The sequence below is a fragment of the Manis pentadactyla genome, chromosome 16 (assembly GCF_030020395.1).
Source record: "Manis pentadactyla isolate mManPen7 chromosome 16, mManPen7.hap1, whole genome shotgun sequence".
NCBI classification, from domain to species: domain Eukaryota; kingdom Metazoa; phylum Chordata; class Mammalia; order Pholidota; family Manidae; genus Manis; species Manis pentadactyla.
This window is the reverse complement of record NC_080034.1, coordinates 44,949,036-44,975,046: the sequence shown is the minus strand read 5'-3', so window position 1 is coordinate 44,975,046 and position 26,011 is coordinate 44,949,036. Positions and strand designations below refer to the sequence as shown.

The 26,011-nt window shown below is 42.6% G+C and overlaps 1 pseudogene; it reads left to right on the top strand.

The window, feature by feature from the left end:
- The first annotated feature begins 14,609 nt into the window (after positions 1–14,609).
- LOC118924130 (lysosomal-associated transmembrane protein 4A-like) lies at positions 14,610–15,842 on the top strand (annotated as a pseudogene).
- The last annotated feature ends 10,169 nt before the right edge of the window (positions 15,843–26,011 follow it).

Here is a 26,011-nt window from a genome sequence, read left to right as displayed (position 1 = left end):
TGTTATATCTTAGCATTCCAACAGTCTTACATTAAATTAGAAAAGATTAATAAATTTTACTCGGTATTTCTAGATATTCTCTCTTGGTTTTTAGAATGCCGCTCTCATTAAATCATTGATGTCACACACCGAATAGTGGCTTGTGTCAAGCTTTGTGTATAGATCCTTGCTGTCCCGTCCAGCGGGACCTAGTTACTTGTGGGGACGAGGGGGATCCGACCTGAAAGAAAATGGGGGCGAGAGAAGAGCGAAGGCAAGACAGTATTCTGATCAAGCCTTCAAATTTTATTGTAAAACGGGGGTAGATATACACCAGTGTTCAGGGGCAGAGTGGGCCATAGGATACTTGTAAGCAGGGGATTGGCTGCAGGCGCAGCGAGTTACATTCTGATTGGTATATGATAATGGGGAAGGAGGGGGAGAAGAGTATCTCTTGGCGCGCGCGGGCTTCCTTGTTGGCGCGCGCGGGCTCGCAGCTAATCTCCAGGAAGTGAAGCAGGAACCTCATGAACTGTGGCCATCTTGTTGTCTTTGTGTGGCTCCCAACATCTCCTCCCTTTCTATTTATTTCAGAAAGGTGGGCCTTAATCGAGTGAGGGAATAGAGGCCTGGCTCCTCCAGCAGGGTAACATTTCGCAAATGCTCTCGGTATCTTTTAGGGAGGAGAGGCAGAGCTGAAAGCCAAATTGATCTTAATATATCAAGGCTTTATGTACATATGGATACCAACCTCTATGCAAGCCAGGCGTATTCTCAGGGAGGACCAGAGAGGTTCTAGGAAGAACCCTCCCTTGCGGTACTTTGTCTCACACTCATCTCGATGCCCATACCCTCATAGTTAGGGGTATGTCTGGTTCTGGCTGACCAGCATATGGGCCACATTAAGTACGGTGCCAGAATCGATGGTACCATGGTTGAGGCGCCTGTAAAGTTGAGAACCGGAGACCGGGAGCATTGGTTGGCTCGGTGTCGGACTCTTCATCACAGGCTGTAAGTCTGTGATAATGAACAGCAACCGCTGGCTTGACGAGCTGGTCAACCTGCTCTCGAATAAAAACTGTCAGTTTTCTTAAGGCCCAAGGGCCAAGAGACACTAAAAGGAAGAATCCTGCCAAGGGTCCAAGGATGGTGGGGATCAGAGTAGTTAACCAAGGGGTGGCAGAGGTCCAGTTTTTATACCAGGCCTCATCCTTTTCTCTTTGTTTTTGCCTGGCTTCTAGGTTTTTCTTAACTTTATCAATGCTATCTTGCACTAACCCTGTTTTGTCTTTATAGAAGCAACATTCTTCTTTAAGAGCAGCGCAGAGGCCTCCTTCTTTCAGGAAAAGGAGGTCTAACCCTCGGCGATTTTGGAGCACTACCTCAGAGAGAGAGACAACAGATTCTTTCAGGCTGTCTAAACCTTCTTGCAGATTTTGTATGTCTTTATCAATAGCCTGACTAAGAGCATAATATTGTTGTTTAGAAGTAATTATGGAGGCAATGCCTGTTCCAGCCCCAGCTGCTCCTAATCCTAATATTACAGATAAGGTAATGGCGGTTACTGGCTCACGCTTAGTGCGAGTAGAGCCCGAGTAATATGGGAGGAGGTCTTCGGTGGGATGTATGGAAATCTTGGGCATGAGCATGACTAAAACACAATATTCATTGTTAGATATTAGCAAGCGCGGGTTAACAGAGGGCGTTATGCCAAAGGAGCAAGCAAAATAAGTACCGTTGGGCGCGACAAGGAATTCATAGGACAGCGGGGGTGAGAAGGAGCTGTTACAAATGGGTATTAGCTGAGGGGGTAGACGCAAGAGGGGGCTATGTATACAGAGGCCTATTCCCGAAAGCTGCGTCAATGTGAGACCCGGAGAGGTCTCTGAAAAACGGGAGGGGTCTGACCAGCGAGTCTTGCTGGAGTCATTGGTAAGTATGAGGTCTGCTGAGGTGTTTACTAAAACTGCTATCCCTTCGTAAAACGGGGGAACGGGGGAGAAACATAACCAGCACTCGCTATATCCAGTGGAGTTAAGGGATTCTGCAGTCACATTAGCCAGGCCTTTAAGGATTTCGCCTGTAGAGGGTAAAACTGGGGGGAGCAAGGCCTGGAAAACAGTACTAGTAGACAGGGGAGAAGGGTTAGAAGGTCTTGGGTCTCTTGCCTTAGGGGCAATAGGGCCAAGGACAACGTGCTTGTTGGCGTTTGGAATGGATCGAATTAATTTGATTTTAAAAGTGAGCCCAGGGTCCTTTCCTGAAACATAAAGCCTTAGCCCCCATTCATGTCCCCTGAGCCATCCATCAATAGGGGCCCTTTTTCCCTTGTCAGTAAAGGCAATGGAGAGCGGTGTACATCGCCCCCTTGTGGATTGGGTGCTTTGACATTCTGGGGTAACAGTTGAGTTAGGCTTGGGATTCCAAGCCCTACTTACAGTTATATAATCCCAGGTGGAGCTAGGCTTCCAACTAGCATCTCCTGTAGTCTCACACCCCCAGGAGTCACAGAAATAGGAGTCTCTATATCCACATTTATAGTTAAGGGCTCGATCTCTATGAGCTCCCGGGCAAACATAAAATTCTGTTTCTCTGAGGTAGGTTCTCCTAGGGGTGTTGTTACACCCAGGAGAGGTGGTAGATTGTCCCTCAGGGTAGGTCTCAGGGGAGGTGGAAAAAGGAAAGTAAATGTCTGGGGTCCCCCAGGCCGCAGAAGCTCCAGCGGCCAAGTCACAGAGGTCAGGGGCAAGAACAGGCCATGGGGGGGAACTTGCTAAAGTGGAAGAACTGAAAACGACGTCTCCTGCTTCACTGGTGACTGTCCAGGTGAAATTGAAAATCTGATGGGTCCAAACGGGGCGAAAGGTCATGACGAGGGTCAATAGTGTACATATCTTCATTTTTGCCTCCTGAAAATAAACAGAAAGGGAAGGCTTCTCAGGGGTTAATATGCCCTGGACTGGAATTATTATTGTTTTTGCCTCTATTTGTGTCTAGAAGTTTAATGAGCCTATCTGGGAGCCATCGGGCATTTTGTGCCTTAGCATCATATATACAAGCATGTCCTTTCCCCCATATGAGCACAGGGTCAGGCCCGTGCCATGTGTTGGTCATCGGATCTCTCCACATAGCCTGTGCATAATTATCTGCCGTGGAGGGATGCCAAAGGCGATCAGCAGCGGTTTTACCCGCGGAGTCATAAGTAAGGAAATTAAGAACAAACAGTGCATGATTTAGGAGTGTCTTTGCATTACCTGTTTTCGGATAGAGTACTTCTCCCCCCGACTGAAGTTTGAATAACATGTTTTTAAGGGTTAAGTGGGCTCTTTCAACAATGCCTTGGCCTTGGGGATTATAGGGAATTCCTGTTATGTGCTTAATACCTAACTGCGCACAGAACTGTTTAAAGCTAGAGCTGGCGTATCCAGGCCCATTGTCAGTTTTTAAGATTTTAGGTGGTGGTAGATATGCCAGGCATGAGAGAACATGGGTAATAACATTTTTAGTTGCCTCTCCCGTTTGCAAGGATGCACATAGGAAACCACTACATGTGTCAATAGACACATGGATATATTTTAATTTACCAAAGGGAGGGTAATGAGTGACATCCATTTGCCATATCTCTCCTGGAACCAACCCCCGGGGGTTGATTCCGTTATGAGGCTCTGGGAGGAGAGTTAGACATCCTTGACATTGCCGAAATATTTGGCGGGCCTGTTCTCGGGTGATTGAAAATTTGAGTCTAAGAGTATGAGCATTGAGATGATGTAGTTCATGAGCCCGTTGGGCTGCAGCCAAGGGTGAGTCTGACGTGACAGAGGCTACTAATTGAGTCGCCAGATCAACTCTGTCATTGCCTTTGGCAAGCGGCCCTGGAAGGCCAGTGTGAGCGCGTATGTGCCCGATGAAAAAAGGGGCATCGCGGTTTAGAATTAATTTTTGCAATTTTGCGAATAGGGGGGAAGCATTTGTAGAGGGACGTATGTAAGGCACTGTCTCTAATAGGGGAACAGAGGTTGCTACATAGGCACTGTCAGTGTAAAGGTTAAAGGGGGCATCTATTAAAAGCTCAAAAACTTTGATTATTGCAGTTAGTTCAACAAGTTGTGCAGAAGAGAGGTCTGTCTGTATTCGAGTAACTTGCCCATTAATACTGAAGGCGGCTATACCGGAGGAGGACCCATCAGAGAACACCATTACGGCCCCAGCAATTGGCGTGGTTTTAGTCCTTTTGGGAAAGACAACTGGGGTCTTTTGAAGGAACTGGACTAATCTGTCTGCAGGGTAATGATTGTCTATTGTCCCCTGGAAGGAGGTGCAGCTAATTGCCCAATCATCATCATGTTGAATAAGCCATTGTAATTGAGATGTATTGTATGGGAGGGTTATAACTTCAGGGTCTCTCCCAAACAACTTGAGAGCTGCCTCTCGGCCTAAACGTAAGAGGGCAGCAACTAATTGAGGATAGGTAGCTAAGACTCTAGGGGGGGAGGCTGGCAAATGAACCCAAAATAGTGGATGGTTTTGCCAAAGGACTCCTGTAGGGGAGAAGGGGGTAGGGAAAATGAGCAGCCACAAACTTAGATGTGGAGAGAAGTAGCTAATGGTCTGTTCAGAAATAGCCCGCTCTACAATGGTTAATGCCCTTTGTGCTTCTGATGAAAGCGAGCGGGGGGAGGAAGGATCAGGGTCTCCACGTAGGACATCAAACAAGGGCTTTAACTCTCCGGTGGTCAGCTTTAAATAAGGCCTGAGCCAGTTGATGTCTCCTAGCAGACGCTGAAAATCATTAAGAGTGTTTAAGGAGCTTCTCTTTAACTGAATTTTTTGAGTGAGGATTTTATTAGAAAATAATTCAAAGCCTAAAAAAAGTTGGGGGGGGTGGACCTGGACTTTTTCTGGGGAAATTTGTAGTCCTCGATCTCGGAGGGCAGTGACTAGCTGTTGACTGGCCGCATAGAGCTGTTGCTGGTCAGGACCGGCAAGAAGAATATCATCCATATAATGGATAATATACAAAGTGGGGAAGAGCAACCTAAAGGGGTCTATAGTCTGGGCTACAAACTTTTGGCAAAGAGTGGGGCTGTTGGCCATTCCTTGTGGGAGAACTCTCCACTGAAACCGGGGAGAAGGCCCTACACAATTGGTAATGGGTATACTAAAGGCAAAACGTTTGTAATCATCAGGATGCAAAGGTATGGAGAAAAAGCAATCTTTTAGATCAATTACTAATTTGACATACCCTTTAGGGATGGCTATTGGAGAGGGAATTCCCGGTTGTAATGCGCCCATAGAGACCATAGTCTTATTAACCGCCCTGAGGTCTTGTAGGAGCCTCCACTTGCCTGATTTCTTTTGGATTACAAAGATTGGGGTGTTCCAAGGGGATGTAGAAGGTTCAATATGTCCAGCAGCCAGCTGCTCCTGCACTAACTCTATGGCTGCATTTAATTTTGTAGTGGTAAGGGGCCATTGATCGATCCAAACAGGAACATCACTTTTCCAAGTAATCTTGTCTGCCTGGAGTGCAGGAGGAGCAACGGCCCTTACGAAAAATGTTTTTCAAACCCTAAACCTGAGCGGTCTATCTTAGGCGTGGCCAGTATCGGGTTGGGATCTCCCTGTTTTAGTTTGCCCAACCCCTGACCAGGGAGGTAACCCTGTGAAAGCATCTGCTGTGTTACAACTTCATTAGGGCTACACATGATGACCTTCATTTGAGAAAGGATATCTCTTCCCCAAAGATTTACCGGCAACCCAGGAACTACGAAGGGTTGAATGAATCCGGTATTTCCTTCTTCATCTTCCCAGTTTAATAACTGTGAGCTCTGTAAGGTGTTTCTTGACTGCCCAATTCCTTGTAGATGGGTCAAGGAAGCGTGTAAGGGCCAGCTGGAGGGCCATGAAGCCTGAGATATGACCGTAGAGTCGGCCCCCGAATCTAAAATTCCTTCAAATACTTTTCCTTGGATCTTAAGTTTAAGAGTGGGGCGTTCTTTAGTAATAGCTTGGATCCAATATAAGTCTGAAGAACCTGGGGTAGAGGAGCCTCGCTGCTTATGAATAGCAGGGTGAGATGTACTTAAAGGGAGGGGGAGCGCCTGCGCAAGGCGCTGACCTTTCATAATGCTGACAGGGCACTGGGGGGCACTAGCAAGAATTTTTATTTCTCCAGTATAGTCATTGTCAACTAAGGAAGGGTGGACAATAAGGCCGTTTATTGTGGTGGAAGCTCGCCCTAAAATTAGAAAGTAAGCATCTTTGGGAGGTGGGCCATAAATTCCTGTGGAAATAATTGTAATTCCCTCTTCAGGCGTTAATATTGTTGAGGAGGAGGCACAGAGGTCAAGTCCTGCACTCCCGGGTGTGGCCCGATAGAGGGCGGGAGTGCTACAGCTAGGCTGTTCCCCGAGGCCGGCTGAAATGGAATTGGCTGGGGGGCCCGGGGCTGGCCCCTCAGTCCGTTTCCCTGAAAAGGGGGGGTGAAAGGATTTGTGGTACTGTAAAAAGGATTTGTTGGATTGTTACGGCACTCTTTGGCCCAGTGCCGCCCCTTATGGCAGCGAGGGCAAATACCGGGGACTGACCCAACTCTAGGAGGAGGAGCTGTGGTAGGGCATTGGCGAGCGAAATGGCCTGGCTGTCCACATTTAAAGCAGTTACGCATAGGCGGTGCGCCCTTGGGGAAGGAAGGAGGATAAGAAGCCGGGGGAGTTTGAACAGCGGCACCTACAGCTAAAAGGGCTTGGACTTTGGATGTAAAAGGATCGACATCTCTACACATTCTCAGCATTTCATCAAGAGTTTTGTCTCGAGTCTTACCGCGGAGGACGGCTCGACATGCCGAATTGGCGTTTTCATAGGCTAGCTGTTTTACAATCTTATCATTGGCAGCCGCGGAACCAAGGGTCCTTTCGGCGGCCTCTAACAGTCTGCTAACAAATTCGCTATAATCTTCTTGCGAGCTTTGAGTGATCTTAGTTAGAGGAGTGTTAGCAGTCCCGGAAGCAGGGAGTGATATCCAAGCGCCCAAAGCGGCATCTTTCACTTGAGATAAAAGACCAAGGGGAAGGCGCTGCTGCCTGGTTTCAGAGATATATCTGCCCTGTCCCGTAAGCTTATCAAAAGTCCAGGACGCTGTTGGGGAATGAGGGTCTTTTACATTGGCAGCAGCGATGGTCTGACAGCGGTCAGCAAAATCTGCCTTCCAAGTTAAAAACTGACCACGGGTAAGCACAGCCTGGACTATACGCAGCCATTCACCTGGGAGTAAATGTCCTCCTCGAGACAGCGAATCAAGAACAGAAAGGGTAAAAGGGGCATTGGGGCCATAAGCTTTAACGGCCGCGTTCAGCTCTTTTAAGCTTTTGAAATGGATTTTGTGAAATTCTCTAGGGCCATCGGCAGGCTCGGCCGGCTCTGGCTCAGCCTGCTCTTCTCCCTCACTTTCTATTTCCTGAGCAGCAGGGGCGTCTTCGCCATCGCTTTCAAGATCGCCCTCTTCCGGGCTATGTGTTGTGGAGGTGGGGCCAGAGCGGGCGGAGGCCCGGGTAAGAACAGGAAAGAGCAGTTTTTTAGGTTGTTTTTTAGGTTTTGTGGCTGTAAGCGGTTTCTTAGAGAGGCCCCTTTGCGAATATAATGCGGGACGAACTGGTTGGGAGACAACTAATTTTTGGAGATGGCAAGTTATTCTTTGTTCTACTATCTGTGCTATTAAGTCTTCAGTGCTGGTAGGGGGGCTAACAGGACCGGGAGCCGGAGGGGGTAGCGGAGGGGCCGACGGGGGCAAAAAGGCCGGGGCGCAAACATTGGGAGGCCGAATAGGGGGAGTGTAAGAGGCTCCTTTCAAAACTGGGGGTGTGTAAGAAGGGGGGTTAAGCGACGGGGCGGCAAGGGGCCAATCTGGGTTGTGATACTTGGCCGCCTCGTCTTCTAGTTCAGCCGCGTCTCCCGGATCTAAAGGTTCGCCATTTTGGCTCTTAGTCACGACTGGAAAAACCTTTTGTGTATCGACAAAGTCCGAATCTCGAGGGAGAGGCGGATAAATGCAACATTTGGGAGGGGTATCATGGAGGGCACCGAGCAAAGATGGTGTCGGGCTAGGGGAGGGGGATTTAGCCGATTTTGGGGCAGGGGGATCACTCGAAAGAGACGATTTTGAGGCCGCCCGAGATAGGGGGCGGAGGCAATATTCTGCCACTGACAAGAGTTGACGTTTATCAGGGTCAGTATTTTCAACAATATCTCTGATGAGACCCCAATAGGAAAATACTGAAACAGGAACAGAGTCAGGGCCGTTTTTGATAAGATAATCATTTAAATCTCTACCTACTTTCTGCCATTTTTTAGGATGAATTTCGGGGCCATTAATGATAAACCACGGACAGACTTCATCAACAAAAATAAAAAACTTTACCAAGTCTTTCTTTTTAACTCGAACTCCTCTCTCCCTAAGTGAACTTTTTAGGTCTCTTATGAAGACCGCTTCTTTTACTTAATCTAGTTCCCATTTTCTTGTAAGGCGGCCGGTACTCACCAGGGACGACGACCTCCGTGAGCGGCGAAAGGCGTCTCCTATTGTTTCATCAAGAAGGGGTCTGGCCAGACGATATCTTACTCGGGGGTCCGCCTGTGAAGGATCCGCGCCTCGAGCCCCACGTTGGGCGCCACTTGTCCCGTCCAGCGGGACCTAGTTACTTGTGGGGACGAGGGGGATCCGACCTGAAAGAAAATGGGGGCGAGAGAAGAGCGAAGGCAAGACAGTATTCTGATCAAGCCTTCAAATTTTATTGTAAAACGGGGGTAGATATACACCAGTGTTCAGGGGCAGAGTGGGCCATAGGATACTTGTAAGCAGGGGATTGGCTGCAGGCGCAGCGAGTTACATTCTGATTGGTATATGATAATGGGGAAGGAGGGGGAGAAGAGTATCTCTTGGCGCGCGCGGGCTTCCTTGTTGGCGCGCGCGGGCTCGCAGCTAATCTCCAGGAAGTGAAGCAGGAACCTCATGAACTGTGGCCATCTTGTTGTCTTTGTGTGGCTCCCAACACCTTGCTATATATTTGGTATAAAGATGAATAAGATGTCCTCTTGGAACTCACAAGACATATAAGTACACATACAGTTACAATGCAATGTGGTAAATGCTGTAATAGAGGTGGAGCATAAGAGCGGTGGGGACACCAAAGAAGAATCACTTAACTCTGAGAGGATCAAACAGAAAGTTTCATAGAGGACAAGCTGATTAAGCTATCTTAAAACATGAGTACAGATGGTCAGAAAATGAGAAGGACAGGTACTTTTTAGATGGAATATATGCACAAAGTTAATGAGGCATTTTTTAAATGTTACTGTTGGACAAATGCAAACAGACCTGGCTGAAGTACAGACTGCATATGAAGATGAAAAGAGATGAGGCTAGACAAGCAGATTATATCTGCGAGAGTCTTGTTGCCAGGCTACAGAGCTGAACCATTAGCAGATGCAAAGCAGGTACATGATATTAGCTTTGGGTTTTATGAAAGTTACTATGGTGATAGTGTGGAAGATGGACTTACAGGAGAAAATGGATGAGACTGGAGGCAAGGACACCAATTCTGAGACCACATAGTTTAGGAGATTGAAGGAAGTAGTGATGAGAGAGCAGAGAAGGGGTGAGTATAAAAATATAAGCAGTGGGTAGGCAAAACTTGCTGACTAATTGGCTATGGAGAATGAACAAGATGAAGTTCCCTTGAAATGACTCTCATACTTCTGACCAAATGACCAATTTTCTTTCATCTCTCAAATCATCCTCCTTTGACTTTTCTTATGTTGTGACAAAGTTTAGTCCACTACCAACTCATGTTTCTGTTAACTTGGCTAGCTTACAAATTTTATAGTTTAATTTTTCTTGCCTATGTACCTACAGATACACATCTCTAGTCCTAATGTTCCTTAAGCTCAACTTTTGTATTTTGGCAAAGGCCTAAAGCTCAATTTCACATGGATGTCCCCCATTAATATTTCATTTGCATTCTATTCAAAATCCAACTGTCACATTCTCCCAAATCAGCTTCTTTTCTCATTTTTTCCTTTGAAGATGGAACCAAGTTTTCCTCCACTTTACAGGCTGGAAATCATTGGTTTAGGTTTTTCCTAGGTTCAAAACTCTGATGTACATGAAAATCACAAAATGAGCCTGTATTAGGGTCAAAAGTAGCCTTGTTTCTGTAACATAGGGAAGTGAGGCAGCCATCAGGGGAAGAAGCCTGGTTGCCTGAGCATCATGAATCTAAAAGCAGCATGTGCAGGAATATAGAGACAAAGCAAGAGTTATCTAAAATGACAGGAAGGGTGATTAAAGAATAAGATAGTAAGTTTTTTGTAGTTATTGAACTTATCACTCTTCCAGACCCTTAGTTAAGCTACAGTGCACTTTCTTCAAAAACCCATCTGTAAGCCCAGGGAGAGGAAATCCTGGGGCAAAATACCTCTAAAAACCAAAATTAGTCAAAGGGAGAAATAGAGTTTAAAATCCATTTACTGCTTACAAACTGCAGTCCGGGGCCTTCTCTTTTTCCTGCTCCAGTAGAAGCAAAACTGGCCCTCCCCCTCACCTACAAACTCCAGTCTGGGGCCATCTCTCTCCTCTGTTCCAGAAGAAGCAAGCCAGCCAACAAGCCAGCCCCTCCCTTTTAAACTCTTGGGTTCAGACACACCCTCGGTTGCCCAGGTAAATACCCACTGATATGGAGATGAACTTCTCTCCAGCCCTGAGGAATGATGCAAATGCCCTAAAGCTATAATTCTCTCCACCTTTGAGCATCTATTGATATGCAGATGTACTAAAGCCAGGTGAGACATTCTGGAAATATCACAATTTTACCCACACCATCTCCCTTGAAGACCTCTGTGGCTCACATGGCTTTCTGCCCACTTTTCTACTTTAAGTAACAACTGATATCACCTGCATCCAATTCACATGCCACTCATACTTGTGTGCCTGCTTGCTCCTGTAAGCAGAGAAGAAAAACAGAATAGTGCTGAAAATGTTCAGAACACAGCAACTGACACTTATATTTTTAAAACCAAGGGCATTCTCACTGTTTTCAGCTGAAACCCTTGCATCCACCTGCTCCTCAGGATACATTCTGCTGCTTCTCACCTCTGTCCTGTGGAGAGGTTCAGGGGTTGAGTCTCAAAAGGACTGGAACTGAATGTTCAATGCTCCCTTAACTGCTCCTGGGACTAACTGTCTCTTTAATGAGCTTTTGCCATTCTTTTACATGGGCTGGAATCTGAAAGCAATTAAGTATGTGGGCTATAAAGGTGGGCTATGGCTAAAACAGAGGCAAGAGATCACAGGGAGAACTCTTAGGACAGGAATTACCAGAAACCTAATCCAATCCTGGGACACAATCCACCACAACTCAAACAAGGAGAAAGAGATAATCTGAATAGGCCTATTAAAGAAATGGAATCAACAATTAATAACCTTCTACAAAGAAAGTACCAGGCCCAGAGATGGTTTCACTAATGAACTCTACCAAACATTTCAGGAAGAAAGAATACCAATTCTCTATAACCTATTCCAGAAGATAAAGCAAAGGGAATAGTTCCTAACTCATTATAAGGGGGACAGCATTACCCTAATACCAAAAATCAGAGGAAGACATTGTAACAAAGGTAAACTATAAATCAGTATCTCCCATGAACATAGATGCAAAAATTCTCAACAAAATACTGGCAAATTGAATCCAACAATGTATAAAAAGAATTCCACACCACAACTAAGTAATATTTCTTCTACGTATACAAGGCTGGTTCAGCATTTGAAAAGCAATTAATATAATCCTTCACACTAACAGACTAAAGAAGAAATAATGTGATCATATCAACAGATGCAGAAGAAACATTTGAAACTTTCAGCCAACTAGGAATAGAAGGGAATTTCCTTAACTTGATAACAAAAATCTTTTTTAAAAAACCCTCCAGTTTATATCATACTTAATGGTGAGAAACTAGATGCTTTCCTGATCACTAAGATCAGGAACAAGGCAAGGACTCCCCTTCTGCCACTCCTATTCAACACTACCCTAATCAATGCAACAAGAAAAGGAAATAAAGGGGATACAGACTGGGAAGAAAGAAATGAAACTGTCCTTGTTCACAGATGACATGATAGTCTATATAGAAAATACCAAAGAATCAGCAAAAAGAAAACCACTCTGGGAACTAATAAGTGACTGTAGCAGGGTTGAAGGATCCAGGTTAATAGATAAAAGTCAATTGCTTTCTTATATATCAGCAGTGAGCAACTGGAATTTGAAACTAAAAGCACAGTATCATTTATATAAGTAACAAAAACATGAAACACTTAGGTATGAATCTAGTAAATTATGTACAATATCCATATGAGCAAGCCACAAAACTCTGATGAAAGAAATCAAAGGTCTATATAAATGGAGAGGTATTCCATGTTCATGAATAGAAAGATTCAATTTTATTTTAAGTGGTCAGTTCTCCTAATAATTTGATCCATGGTTTTAACACAATTTCAATCAAAATCCCAACAAGTTAATTTGTGAATATTAAAAAGCCATTCTAAGGTTTGTATAGAAAGGCCAAAAACCTAGAATAACCAACAGAGTACTGAGGAAGAACAAAATGGGAGGTCTGACTATATACTCAACTTCAAGCCTCACCAGAAATTTACAGAAATCAATACAGTATTGTACTGGCAAAAGAACAGACAAGTAGATCAGTGGAACAGAATAAAGAGCACAGAAAAAGACACTCACAAGTACAGTCAGCTGATCTTTGACAAAAGAGCAAAGGCAATTCAATGAAGAAAGAATAATCTTTCCAACCAATGGTGCTAGATAGTCACATGCAAAAAAATAAAAAAGTCTAGACATAGATTTTCCACCTTGTGCAAAAAGTAACTCAAAATGGATCATAGGTGTAAATGCAAAATGCAAAACTAAAACTTCTGGAAGATAACATAGGGAAACATCTAGGTGATCTCAGCTATGGTGATGACTTTTGATCTGAGAAAAAAAAGTGTTAAGTCAGACTTCATTAAAATTAACTTCTGATCTGTAGAAGTCATTGCTAAAAGAATTAAAGGACAAGCCACAGCCTGGAAGCAAATATTTGCAGAACATGTATCTGATAAAGGATTTGCATCAAAATTAAAGGAAGAACTCTAAAAATTCAACAATCAGAAAACAACCCAATTTAAAAATCAATGTAAGATCTAAACAGATACTTCATAAAAAAATACAGATGACAAATAAGCATATGAAAAATTGCTTAGCTGGAGCTGGAGAATATTATGCTCAGTGAAATAAGCCAGGCGGAGAAAGATAAGTGCCAAGTGATTTCCCTCATTTGTGGAGTATAACAACGAAGCAAAACTGAAGGAACAAAATAGCAGCAGACTCCCAGACTCCCAGAAAGGACTAGTGGTTACCAAAGGGGAGAGGTGTAGAAGGGTGGGTGGGGAGGGAGGGTGAAGGGGATTCAGGGGTATTATGTTTAGTACACATGGTGTGGGGGATCACGGGGAAAACAGTGTAGCACAAAGAAGGCAAATAGTAAATTTATGGCATCTTACTACACTGATGGACAGTGACTGCATTGGGGTATGGGTGGGGATTTGATAATATGGGTAAATGTAGAAACCCTCATAAGAGTGTATATCAATAATAGCTTAATAAAAAATTTTAAAAATCCTCAGCATCATATGTCATTTGGAAATTGCAAACTAAAATGAGGTATCCCCACACATTTTTTTAGGATGGCTAGAATTCAAAAAAACTGACAATACCAAATACTATCAAGGATGTGGAACTTACAGAAATCCAATTTAGTTCAGCCAGTTTGGAAGATAATTTGGAAGTTCCATACAAAGTAAATACAGTCTTACCATGTGATCCAGCAACTGCCCTCCTAAATATTTACCCAAATGAGTTGAAAACACAAAACCTGCACACATATATTCATAGCAGCTTTATTCATAATTGCCAAAACCTGGAAGCAACCAAGAGGTGACTCAATAGGTAAATGGATAAACCAACTGTAGTATATATCCTTACAATGGAACATTATTCAGTAATAAAAAGGAGCTATCAAGCTATGAAAAGACACAGAGGAACCATAAATGTACATTGCTAAGTGAAAGAAACCAGTCTGAAAAGGCTACATCCTGTATGATTCTAAATATAGGACAATCTGGAAAAAGAAACTACACAGTGAAAAGATCAGTGTTGCCATGGGGTTCAGAAGAGAAGGGGACAGGGTAAAGCCCAGGGAATTTTTAGGGCTGTGGCACTATCCTTTATGGTACTGTAATCATGGATATATGACATTCTGCATTTGTCAAACCCTATAGAATGTACAGCACAAAGTGTGGCCCCCACACTGTAATCTATAACTGTAGTTAATAATGTATTAGTATTGGTATCAACTGTAAAAATTGTCCCACATTAATGCAAATGCTAATGAAGGAAACTGTACTAGGAAGAGGAGGACGATATATGGTAACTCTCTGTACTCAGTGCTCAATGCTTCTGTAAAACTAAAACTGTTCTATAATATAAAGCCGACTCAGTGCTCAGGTGCTGGGGCCCGGGGCGGGCTTGAAGATGCACCGTTTGGTTTTAAAGACCGCGGAGAGCTATCTGAGTTCAATCACTGGGCGGAAAGCGTTTGTCTGGAGCTTGGCGGAGAACCATGAATGAGGCCTGTGAGATTCCGGATGGTGTCCTGGCAGAGGCAGAGCCACGAAGACCAGGTTCTACAGCAGCGTGTGCTGTGTGTGTTGCCATGTCTGCCCTGGACAGTCATTCTGGGCACCTAGTACATGGCGATAAAACTATTGATGGCAGTTTTGCTTACTGTGGAGGTAACTCATCCAAACTCAATTCCAGCTGTTAACATTGTGAGAAGCACACTTACTGGTCCAAATTGAATAAGTGGACACGGAGACAAAGAGAACAGTGGAGCGAGGCTTTAATGACGATCTTGCAAGATCCGGTGTCTGGTGGGCAGGCACACCTGGGGAGTTTGGTGCCAATAATTTATCTCCTAGTGCACGAGTCCCTCCCCTGGTTCCTCATTGGCTGAGTACTACAGGGTTCACAGTCTTCCCCCCACCCGGACATCGCCTAAGCCCGTTATATCTTTCCTTTACATTTGTCTTATTCTTATTGGTAGGTTTAAAAACTCAAACAGGTATAGCCAGGCCCTTATCAATTCCCCCACCCCCACTCTCAGCCCGAGCAGCTTCCACCACGTGGCTCTTTGTTACTACCTTACTGTTGAAATGTTTGAACATCCTAGTGGGAATAAATCACATGTAGGTTTTATACTCTTTCCTAACAAACATTCAGTATGAAGTCATTGGTAATTACTATTAGTCTGAGAGAGTGTCTGATATGCCGTGTTCTTTTTGCCATCTTTGTTCTTCCGTTTACAATCAGTTCAATGCTAGTAGAGGAAGCAATTTCTTATGAAGTGGTTTTGGCTGTTTCCATTCTTCTGTTACTGGCTTTTTTACTTGATTCTCAGTTGCCTGGTTGCTGTCAGTTTTCTCACTTATTTGCCAAGTATCAAAGAATATCTGGATCAGTTACCTGAATTTTCCCTATAAAGCTGACCTCCTGGCATTAGACCCCAGCTGCCTCCTGTTCATTGTTTTTGTGTTCTTTGCCTTATTCATAATTTTTAAGGCTTATCTATTCAACTGCATTTGGAATTGCTATAAATACATCAACAAAAACGTGCCAGTGATTGCTGTGTACCCTGCCTTTGAAGCACCTCCACAGTATGCTTTTCCAACCTATAAAATGGCACTGCTTCCTTACATACCTGCCTAAAGAAAGTCTGCCTTTGTCAATAAACCCTCTACCCGTTTTGGTCTTACTTTACAGAACACTGCAATACAGGACTCTTTAAACTTGTGAGATAAAATATGTTTTCCTTTGTTTAAGCATTTATTTTCAAATACTAACAAGGTTTTTGGACACCCATTAAAAGCTAGGGTTTTTTTTTTTTAAGTCTAGTACATGTTAATAGTTTTTGAAGACAATCTGGGTGTAGGCAAGAGCAGCAGAGTGCCATTGTTTGCCTTTAATTGGGGGCTGGGGAGGGGTTATTTGCTACACATTTTAAAAAAATTTTGCATGTTCTTTCTATAATACTTTGCATTTTGGTTATTTACTGCCCTGCATACTCTCAAGAAGAAAGTTAAGTATTCAGAGTAAGTGAGTTGGGTATAAGATCTGAAGTTTTCAGCTATGAAAACAGGAAAAATATGTTAACGTTTTAACTTGCTGTGGAAGATGATAGTTGCATGCTTTTAATTTGTATGTGTTTCCATCTTTGTGATAAGATGCTTTAATAAGTCCCTTAAATAAAAAATATAATAAAATACAAAGCCTATTAATTAAAAGAAAAAAGCTAATTAGAAGCCCTGAGTATATGAATGGGTCTTGTTTACCACAGCCTGCAAGCCTGCACCTGGGGTGATCTGGCTGAGCTATTTCATTATTGGCACCTATGTACATCTTGATGTGGTCAGATTCCCCAGAGAATGCTCTTCCAATTTCCTGCCTAGAGAATAAACGTCTGGCTACCAGCATTCTAGTTGCTGAGTAAGGGAAGAAGGCCGGGGGTAGCAGTCTTAGCATTCATCATGGATAAATTTATTCGATCCCATTTCAGTTTGGCATTCCTATCCTCTGTTGTGCCTAACGTCTCTCAGTATAGGCATCCTTTCCAGAGAAAAATCTCCAATATTTATCTGTGACAGAGAAGCAATCATACCATGTGGAATGGGCTCACCTCAAAATCTAAGTTCTTCTAAGACAACTTAAAGCCAACTTTCCTTTTTTTAGCACCCTGCTGCACTCATTCCCAGAGATAATAAGTGTTGCGTTGAGGGATTCCACTGTATGAACTGTTTACTCACTGACAGGGAGTTAGCAAAATCAATTAACCTTAGTCAATCTGCTTTCCTGCTTCTAGAACTTTGTTGCTGCCCTTGTTTTCCTTGTTGTGGGTTTATGCATTTAAAAATTCTCTCTATTCTTGTTTGAGAGGGAATTAAATTAGTTGCAGTGGACATTGTCTTTATCCATGTTAACATCTCTAGTAGTAACAAATAGTATGATGTGAATTTTAAAAATTCACATTTAGCAACTTCCTTTTTTCCATCTACATTGTGCTTTTGAGCATTATCCATGTCAATAGCTATAGACATAGTTTATTTCCTTTAATTGCCATATTACATTCTATTCTATGACTATAATAATTTTATATATTCACATATTTGATATACTTTTATTTTTATGTTTTCAGGTTTCATTTTGCACACCATGACCTGAAGTCCTGTCAGGCTTCCTATACAGATAGACATATATAAATGTGTGTGAGTGAAAGAGAACACAGAAAAAGCTGGTGGGGAAGGGGAAAAAGTAGGATAAAGAGTAAAGGAAACTTAAATTGCAGGTAATACAGTATGATTTAGGCAAAAAGAGAGACTAGTTCTCACAGGCTCATGAATTCCATAACTGACTCAAAACCTATCCTGAAGGCAGTTATATGCATTTTTAAGCAAGCTGACAAAAATTTGGAATCTCATCTGATCCCTGCTTTTCTCTTTAAAGTTATTAAATCTGAACAATTTTCTTTCCTCTTGAAGAGTCCTATTAGAGCAATAGGATGCCTTCCAAGGGGAATTCAAACTCTGTAAGGACACTGCCTTCTTAGCTTCCCTTCAGATCCTCTATTAGAGTAAAGCCCACAGGTACCATATATTCTAGGGGCTGCTACAGACAGAGCCACTCAGCATTAGGATCACATTGAGAACTTCCCTGCTACAAGTAGGTACCAAGTGTCCAAATTCAATCACATATTGTAGTAATGCTGGACACATCTGACTTTATGGCCAGGTGAATGCACTACCACCACCACAGGCAGCATGGGTATCACAGTCACATGATCAAACATTTGCTACCTATGATAGGTGGTCCTGAGAGTATTTTTTTTTATCTACGTAAAATGTAAAGTAACTATAACAGGAAAAAACAAAATATTCAATACATAAATAAAATAATTGTAACAGAACCCTATATGAATATTCCTATGTATAAATTGAAAAGGTAGAAAATCAAAGGAAAACACTTAACTTTAATCCATCATTTGAAGTTGAAGGGTTTCAAAAGTTTAGAGAACCTAACCCTTCCCTACAGATTATTATTGCCTGTACTTCTAAATTTTACTCAGAAAAATAACTTCTGACAAATTGTTTTTAAAATAAAAACACAAAATTTAAAAATGGCACTTTAAAGATTACTCTGAACTTGGTGTCATGCACAAGGTTTTGGCCCTGTGCAAGTTCACTATGGATTCAATGTGTCCAAAGAAATGACAGTAGAACATTTTTGGGGTGAAAGGGTTATACCCAACTTTATTTCCAGGTGGCAGGTCAGTCACTAAAATCCTGTTCACTCAGAGTCTGTATGCAGCAAGCCAGTCTCTGCTTCTGGGCTCCTCTGTCCACACAGTTGTTCTGCATAGCCATCCTCTGGGCCTCTCTGCACAGTCATCCCACAAAGCCATCCTCTGGGCCTCTGTCCTCAGCGCTGCCACCACTCCAGCCTCTGCTCTGCTCTCTTGCAGCCTTACAGCAGTGCCACAATGTCCTGCACAGCACTGGGCACTCTTTTTATAGAGTCAACAGCTATGTATTGCCCACAGGTGTGCAGTGAGCTAGTCAACCATGACCAGGTGAGAATCCTGGCCACAGGAACTCTCATTTTATCCATACAGGTCAATCACTAAAATCCCATTCACTCAGAGCGAGTCTACATGCAGCAAGCCAGACTCTGCCTCTGGGCCCCTCTGCCAATGCAGCCATCCTCCGGGCCTCTGTCCTCAGCACTACCACCACTCCAGCCTCTGCTCTGCTTTCCTGCAGCCTTGCAGCCATGCCACCGTGTTGCCCAGAGCACTGGGCAGGGATCTTTATTAGAGAAAGTCAGTAACGATGCATTGCCCACACGTGTGTAGTGAGCTAGACAAACAGGGCCAGTGAGAATCCTGCCCACAGGAACCAAACCTTCATTTTATCCACACTTGGGCATAATATAAACTGTGGGATGTGAATTTATGAAAATTCTTTGTATTTTTTTTCCTCTTAACACCATTTGTGACCCATGGATCAAAACTCCAAAGTCAAAACTCACACAACTGCTAGGTCTGCTGATAATATTTTAAAATGTTAGAACACATGATATGAAAAAAATCCCTTTTATAACAGTAAAATATTTTTAAAAACAGAAAAAAATTAAGAAATGTAGAGGATCTCTATTGAAATTTTTTAAAATATTGGTTTATTGTGGAGAAAGTGAAAGTTCCTATGGCAAGGATTCTCACCTGGCCCTGGTCAGCTCACTCACTACATATGTGTGGGCAATACGTTATTACTGACTCTGTATAAAAGAGCTCTGCCCAGTGCTCTGTGCTGCAAGGCTGCAGGAGAGCAGAGGCTGGAGTGATGACAACACCAAGGACAGAGACTGAGAGAGCTGTCAGGGCAGAGATGTCCAGAGGCAGAGACCACCTTGCTGCATGCAGACTCACTCTGAGTGAACGGGATTCTAGTGATTAACCTGCCACCATGGGAATAAAGTTGGGTATAAACCCTTTCACCCCAAGAAAATCCCACTGTCATTTTTTTGGTCTCATTGAATTCATAGTGAACTTGTCTGGGGCTGAAACCCATTGGCAAGATAGTTATAAAAAAGAAGATTTTAATAAATAGAAACATATACTTTGACCTTAACCTAGCAATTTGATGAAATTCAAATATAAATGTGAAAAGATAGTGGAGGGAGGGAGAAAGAGAACAGAATGATACTAATGTTAATCTGGAAAAGTAAATATATAATAATTGGAAGAGCATTGGAAGAGAGCAGTGATGAGGACTATCACTACTAGACATTAAAAATATGTTTCAAAGCAACAATGATTAGTACTGGAGAACAGATGAATCATTAGAAGGAAATGGAGTCCATCTACACTCCTCCAAAATTCTTCCCCACAAGTGCTCATGAGCAACCTAGGATCACCTGGATGTTACATGGCTGTGTTAAGCCACTTATTTCACTTTTGAGTCTGGGTCTATTTATTACACCTGTTTGATCTACCCTAAATCATATCACCCACCTAGTGTGAGGATAGTTGAAGTCACAATGACTCATGGATCTACCTCTAACTCAGTCAGTCTAAGGCTGTAGATTTTCCTGTAATTAGGAAAGGAAAAAATGCTTTCCTTGCAGTATGTATTTACAAGTAAAATTAAATCATTCAAACTGACTTTTTGAAACAGAAGAGCCAAATATGTCACTATATTTTATGTAATCCCCTAATAAATATTTAGGGTAATAACTTTTCTTGATAAAAAGCAAAAAATGCAAAATGGCATAGCCAGTTTGGAAACAGTCTGCTAATTTTCTTATAAAGTTAAACTAAGCTTACCATCCAGCTCAACAATAACACTCCTAGGTACTTACTGAAGAGAAATGAAAGTATATTTTCATATAAAGACTTTATTCATAATAGTTAAAAACTGTAAACAAGCAAAATATCCATTAGTTGGTGAATGAACAACCAAATATGGTATACCGTACACTGGAATTCTAGGCATCAATAAGAGGGGAAGAATTACTGACACATGCAACAACCTGGGTGTATCTCTAAAGCACTGCTACATCACAGAGTCAGATATAAAAGACTGTGTGATTCTATTAAATTTTAGAAAAGTGTACTATACTAAACTATAGTGACAGAAAGCAAACTGGCAGTTGCCAGAGGTCTGAAGTGAGGAGGAAACTGACAGGATCATGAAGGAACATTTTTAGCATATGAAAACATTCTGACTGTGGGGATAGTTTTATGGCCATTAATTTATTTAATGGCCAATTATTGGATTTTACTTTATGTAAACTACACTGCAAGCTAAATATACCTCAATTAAATTTTTTAAAAAAAGAGAATGAGCAGCCATCTATGTCTACAATTTCTCTGTGTAGGGAGTTCTAGCTAGTTTGTGGTGATTAATCTTCCAGCTACAGTCTCTGTCCCTCCTAACAACACCAAGCCTATTTGAGTCTCTGCCCTAGCACACACTGTAGGAGTTACCAAGTACTAGAACCCCTATTCAGAAAGTTGACCTTAAGCCTAGTAATATGAAATAGCACAATAGCAACGGAGCAGTTCATTTCTATGCTGAAAAGGTGATGTTTGTACTCATTTTAGAGCTAGGTATTTGCTCAAGCAATGCTACACTAATTCCCTCTTAAAGGATCTGGAAAAGTCCAGTTGCCCTAGTGCCCAACTTTTTGTCCAGATGTTAAGTCTCCCTGATTAATTGTGGCCACTTAGTAATGCTCTCAGAGCCAGTGGGATCCAGATACTTTCCTTCGTGAATGCCCCATGACCCTATTTTTGCCTGCAGCCCCAAGCCTCTGAATTGAGTTCTGCTAAGGGCCTTCTCCCCTACGTTTTCTCTTATTTCACAGGAATGGTAGTGAAGGTAAGGAATTCCTTCAGTCTGAGTCCATGTGTGCTACATCCAATTGATATTCCTTCAAGCTTCTAATGTAAGAACTTAACTTTATTTTAGTTTCTAGAGTTAATTGAGATTTGCCCCTGATGTTTTATGTTGTCAGAGGTTTCAGTGGTTATAGATGGGGGAGAGGGAAGATAGTGAGCTTGATGTGTTAAATTACCAACTCATTTAGAAATCCCATGCTACATAAGTCTTGAATCTACTTCAAGACATACATGCCGGTTAGCACTAGCTGAGTGGAGCCCTGCCAGGTACTGGTACCCAATCTCAATCCACAACAGATCCCACTCTTAACTGCACCACTTTTGGGAGGCTCTCTAAATATATGTCATGGGTTGAACTGTGTCCCCCAGAAAAGGTATGTGGGAATCTTACCTTCCAGTACCTCAGTGTGATCTTATTTGGAGACAGGGTCTTAACATAGTTGATGAAGTTCAAATGAGGCTAATAGGGTGGACCCTAATCCAGTAATACTAGTGTTCTTATGTAAAGGAAGACATTTGGACACAGAAACAGGAGCCACACAGGGAGAATGTCACGTGAAGATGTAGGCAGAGATTCTGCAAGTCAAAGAACACCAAAGACTGCCAGTAAACCACCAGAAGCTAGCAGAGGCAGGTGACAGAGTCTCACAGCTCCTAGAAGGAAACAATTCTGCTAACACATTGACCTTGGACTTAAGAAGCAATAAATTCCTGTTGTAATAAATTTCTGTTGTTTAAGCCATTCAGTCTGTGATACTTTGTTACAGCAGCCCTAGCAAACTAATACAACATACACTTTTTGCCCTTGATTTACTTAAATGCTCAATATAATGTGGGCTACACATATTACATATACAGAGAAATATACACATGGACTCTCCCCCTTTCACCTTTTAAACCTATTATGGAAGTTATTTCCTATAAATAATAATTTTTAAAATCTTAAATTATGTCTCCTATCTCAAAGGAAGGTCTTTTTGTTTGAATTAACAGTCCACAGGGCTGAGTTTTCAGCAAACACGTAACATAAATTGACTTTTTATTTCCAGATAATGTCTATGATAGCAATATAGCTTGTGTCCATGAGAGAATAAATGAAAAATTTCAGTGAATGAATGATGCCTAACATTTTTAAGGGCTTATTATATAGCTGTTCCACTTATTAGTGTTATTCATTAAATCTAAGAAGTCTTTAATTCCAAGATGCAACTGTAGCTATGTGTCACTAAGAAAATAAATATGTTTTAAATTGACAAGACTATAAGATACATTTCAATTTTAAAAAAGTAAAATAGGGAAAACTGTGAGTCTTGGAATGGATAAAATATGATAATTCATTTAATCCTAACAAACTGTATGAGGTGTGTACTATTTTACTTCAATCTTACACATGAACCTCTAGAGGTAGGGTATAAGCTGCACTAGAAAAAAATGAGTTACTTTGTTAGCCATTAAAACCTAAATTGTATACTTCAATTTGCAAAAATATTGAGTCAAGCAGCTAGCAGTTTTGTCCCCCAAAATAAAGCAGAAATCCTGGATTGATGATGGAAGCTAAAGTCCAGGAAAAGGACATGATTCTCATGTTAAATGAGGCTGTGTGCCATCTGTGCTAAGGTTGGCAAATCCTCATGGCTTAACTGCAGAATTTGCCACCAAGTGGCGCTGAGTTAGAGCAAAGCTTCTTAAAGTGTGGCCTGGACCAGCAGATCCACAAAGGCAATTATAATTTCTACCCCAGGCCTCTGACCTTACCCTTCTCTTGTAAGCAATGGTTGGATTGTGGTGACTCACTTTTTAACTGGGTTATGGAGGACACGAACTTGAAACATGGTGACCACTGTGCCATTTCCATGAGTTCCATATCTTTCAGGGCATTTCCTGGCTACTAACAGGAACCTAAGAAAAACTGGAAAAAGATGGACCCATGAGGGTATCAATTGGAAAACTAGAGTAAAAAGTCTTTAAGTTAAGAGAAAAATCCATGAAATACTAAGAGGGAGAGGGCAAACTTTTCTAGTCCCAGAGATGAGGACAAAAATCAAGCTAATAGCTGTATACTTGTTTAGAAAAACTGAAATTTGCCGACTTTCCAATTGCTGGGTAGATATGTCCCCCCAAATCAGAGATCTAAACCTGTCCCCTGAGGCTAGCTCACATTCTCTTCCCTGCTCTGATTCATCCCACTCTTGCTGTAAATCCTCCAATACAGTTCACCATCTCTTCCCTACTTGGGATGCTGCTCCCACACCCAGGCTGGGAACTCCTGGGCAGGATGGTCAGCACCTGAAACTCCAGGATCTACTTCTTAATGTGTGTCTTGGGCTCTGGGTGGCAGAGCTCCCAGAGACAGAATCAACTCAAAGCCTCAAGGGGCCCGGGTGGCTCTTGATAGCAAAACTGTCTGAAATGCTGGTGAAAAATCTCCCTACTACGGGGTTTCTTCCTTTGAATGCTGGAGTTCCATTTCCAAAGAGGTCCCTCTTTCTCCACCTGCATAATCACAAGTCCCACAAGTTCCTCTAGAGCTTGAAGGGTCAAAGCTCCAGTTCCACTTGACTTCATAGTCTGCTGAGTTGAAATAACCTCTACAAAGAAAGTATTAAACTCTCTCTATTGAGAGATATTCCCCTTTGTAAGACAAATTCCAATAAATTTCAACCGAAGTAAGCAGGCGAAGAGAGGCAACAAAGGGCTAGGTAGTTTATTTGAACTCAATCCCCAGGTGATGTTCCATGGTCTGAAACACAGGCCAGGGAAGTCACACCCAGCAGGGCAGGCAGCAAGTTTTTAAAGAAAGCAGGGGGAGGGAGAGCAAAGGTGTACAGTGGCGTGAGGATTGGCTCATCTAGGGTATGTGGGGGTCTCTCATTGGCCTTTAGCCAGGTACTGGAAAGTTTCCACCAATCCTTTAGCTTAGGGGAAGGGCTCTAGTTGGGAGGGTTATCCAATCAGTCTCTGGAATGTTGTCAGACCAGAAACTGTTGGTCTCTTGGCCTCCTTTGGTGAGGCCTGAGCTTGTCCATCAGGCTCACCCCTTCCCCTGAAGCCTGCAGCCTAACACCCTTGACATTCTTTCCAGTTTGGCAATGAAGGAGCAAGCTCTGCTTTGATGAGCAGGACAACCTAAATAAAGATACATTCTGGCTTAGGAAATCACATTTTAAAAAAATAGAAAAACAAGCAAATTTACATGCTATCAAAATACCATTGCCAGAGTAGATGTCTGCAAGAGACAACAGATCACAAATCTGAATTCCCCAATAATGAAAGTATTCCTTTTCCTGTTCCCCCAAAGAATTAGCTACCCCTACCTCTGTGATTCCACAAGCACACAGGTAGAGAAATAGCTTTATTCAAAAAGCCAGCAGGTTAGAAGATGGGAGGGCTAATGTCCTAAAGGCCCCCCCTTTACTCGGTTGATTTCAAGCTCCGTTTATGCTAGGAAAAGAAAAGAGGAAACAGGAGGGGGAGCACGAGGTGACAGATAACAGTGGACATCTGGACACAGTGAGGCCTGTAAGACCCAATGGCCTTATTCCAGTCTGTGCTTCCCCCTGTAAGACCCAACAGCCTTATTCTGGTCTGCGCTTCCCCCCAGTGAGGAGACAAAGGCCATGGCAGATCGATACAACAAGCAAGAGGTTAATTGTTATTCCAGCTAGCTGGGGTCCAAGTGTCTGCCCAACACAGCGGGTTTCAACAAGGACCCTGAGCACTCAGAACCAAGGGTTTATATAGCATTTTCAAAGCACTTAACTCATAGTAATTTCCCACAGCTATACATTATTCTTGCAAGACATACATCCTGGGGTTAGGCAAGAGCAGGATAAGACTATTCTTCAATTGTCAGGGTGGACATACATCCTGGGGTTAGGCAAGAGCAAGATAAGACCATTCCTCAATTGTCAGGGCGGTTCCGCATGATAAGCTTGGTATGTAGGATTTACTGACCAAGGTTAGCTGACCAAGGGTCTCTGCTGCCTTATTCCAGTGTTCATGATTGATTATCTTGTTTTTCTCGGCCTTACCCAGTTCCAGTTCACACACACTCAGGAAATGGCTTTTAGGCCCTTAAGATGGCTAGTCTTATGCTAACCTATTTTTATTCTTACATTTAACCTATTTCTATTCATACATTCCCCTCTTCTTCTTGTATCTATTTCAATCATGAAACTAGGGGTCATCTGTTTGGTCAACACTCTGATAGTTCTGTCTCAACACCATGATTTGCACAGTGCTAATGCATTCTTTGATAAAGGTAACTAGGCGGTTTAGGATGCAGGGGCCAAAAGTTAGAATTAATATTAAGATTATTAGTGGCCCTACTAGAGTAGAGATGAGGGTAGTGAACCATGGCGAGGAGTTGAACCAGGACTCAAACCACTCTTGCTTTTATTCTCCTTCTCTTTTCCTTTTTGCTAAC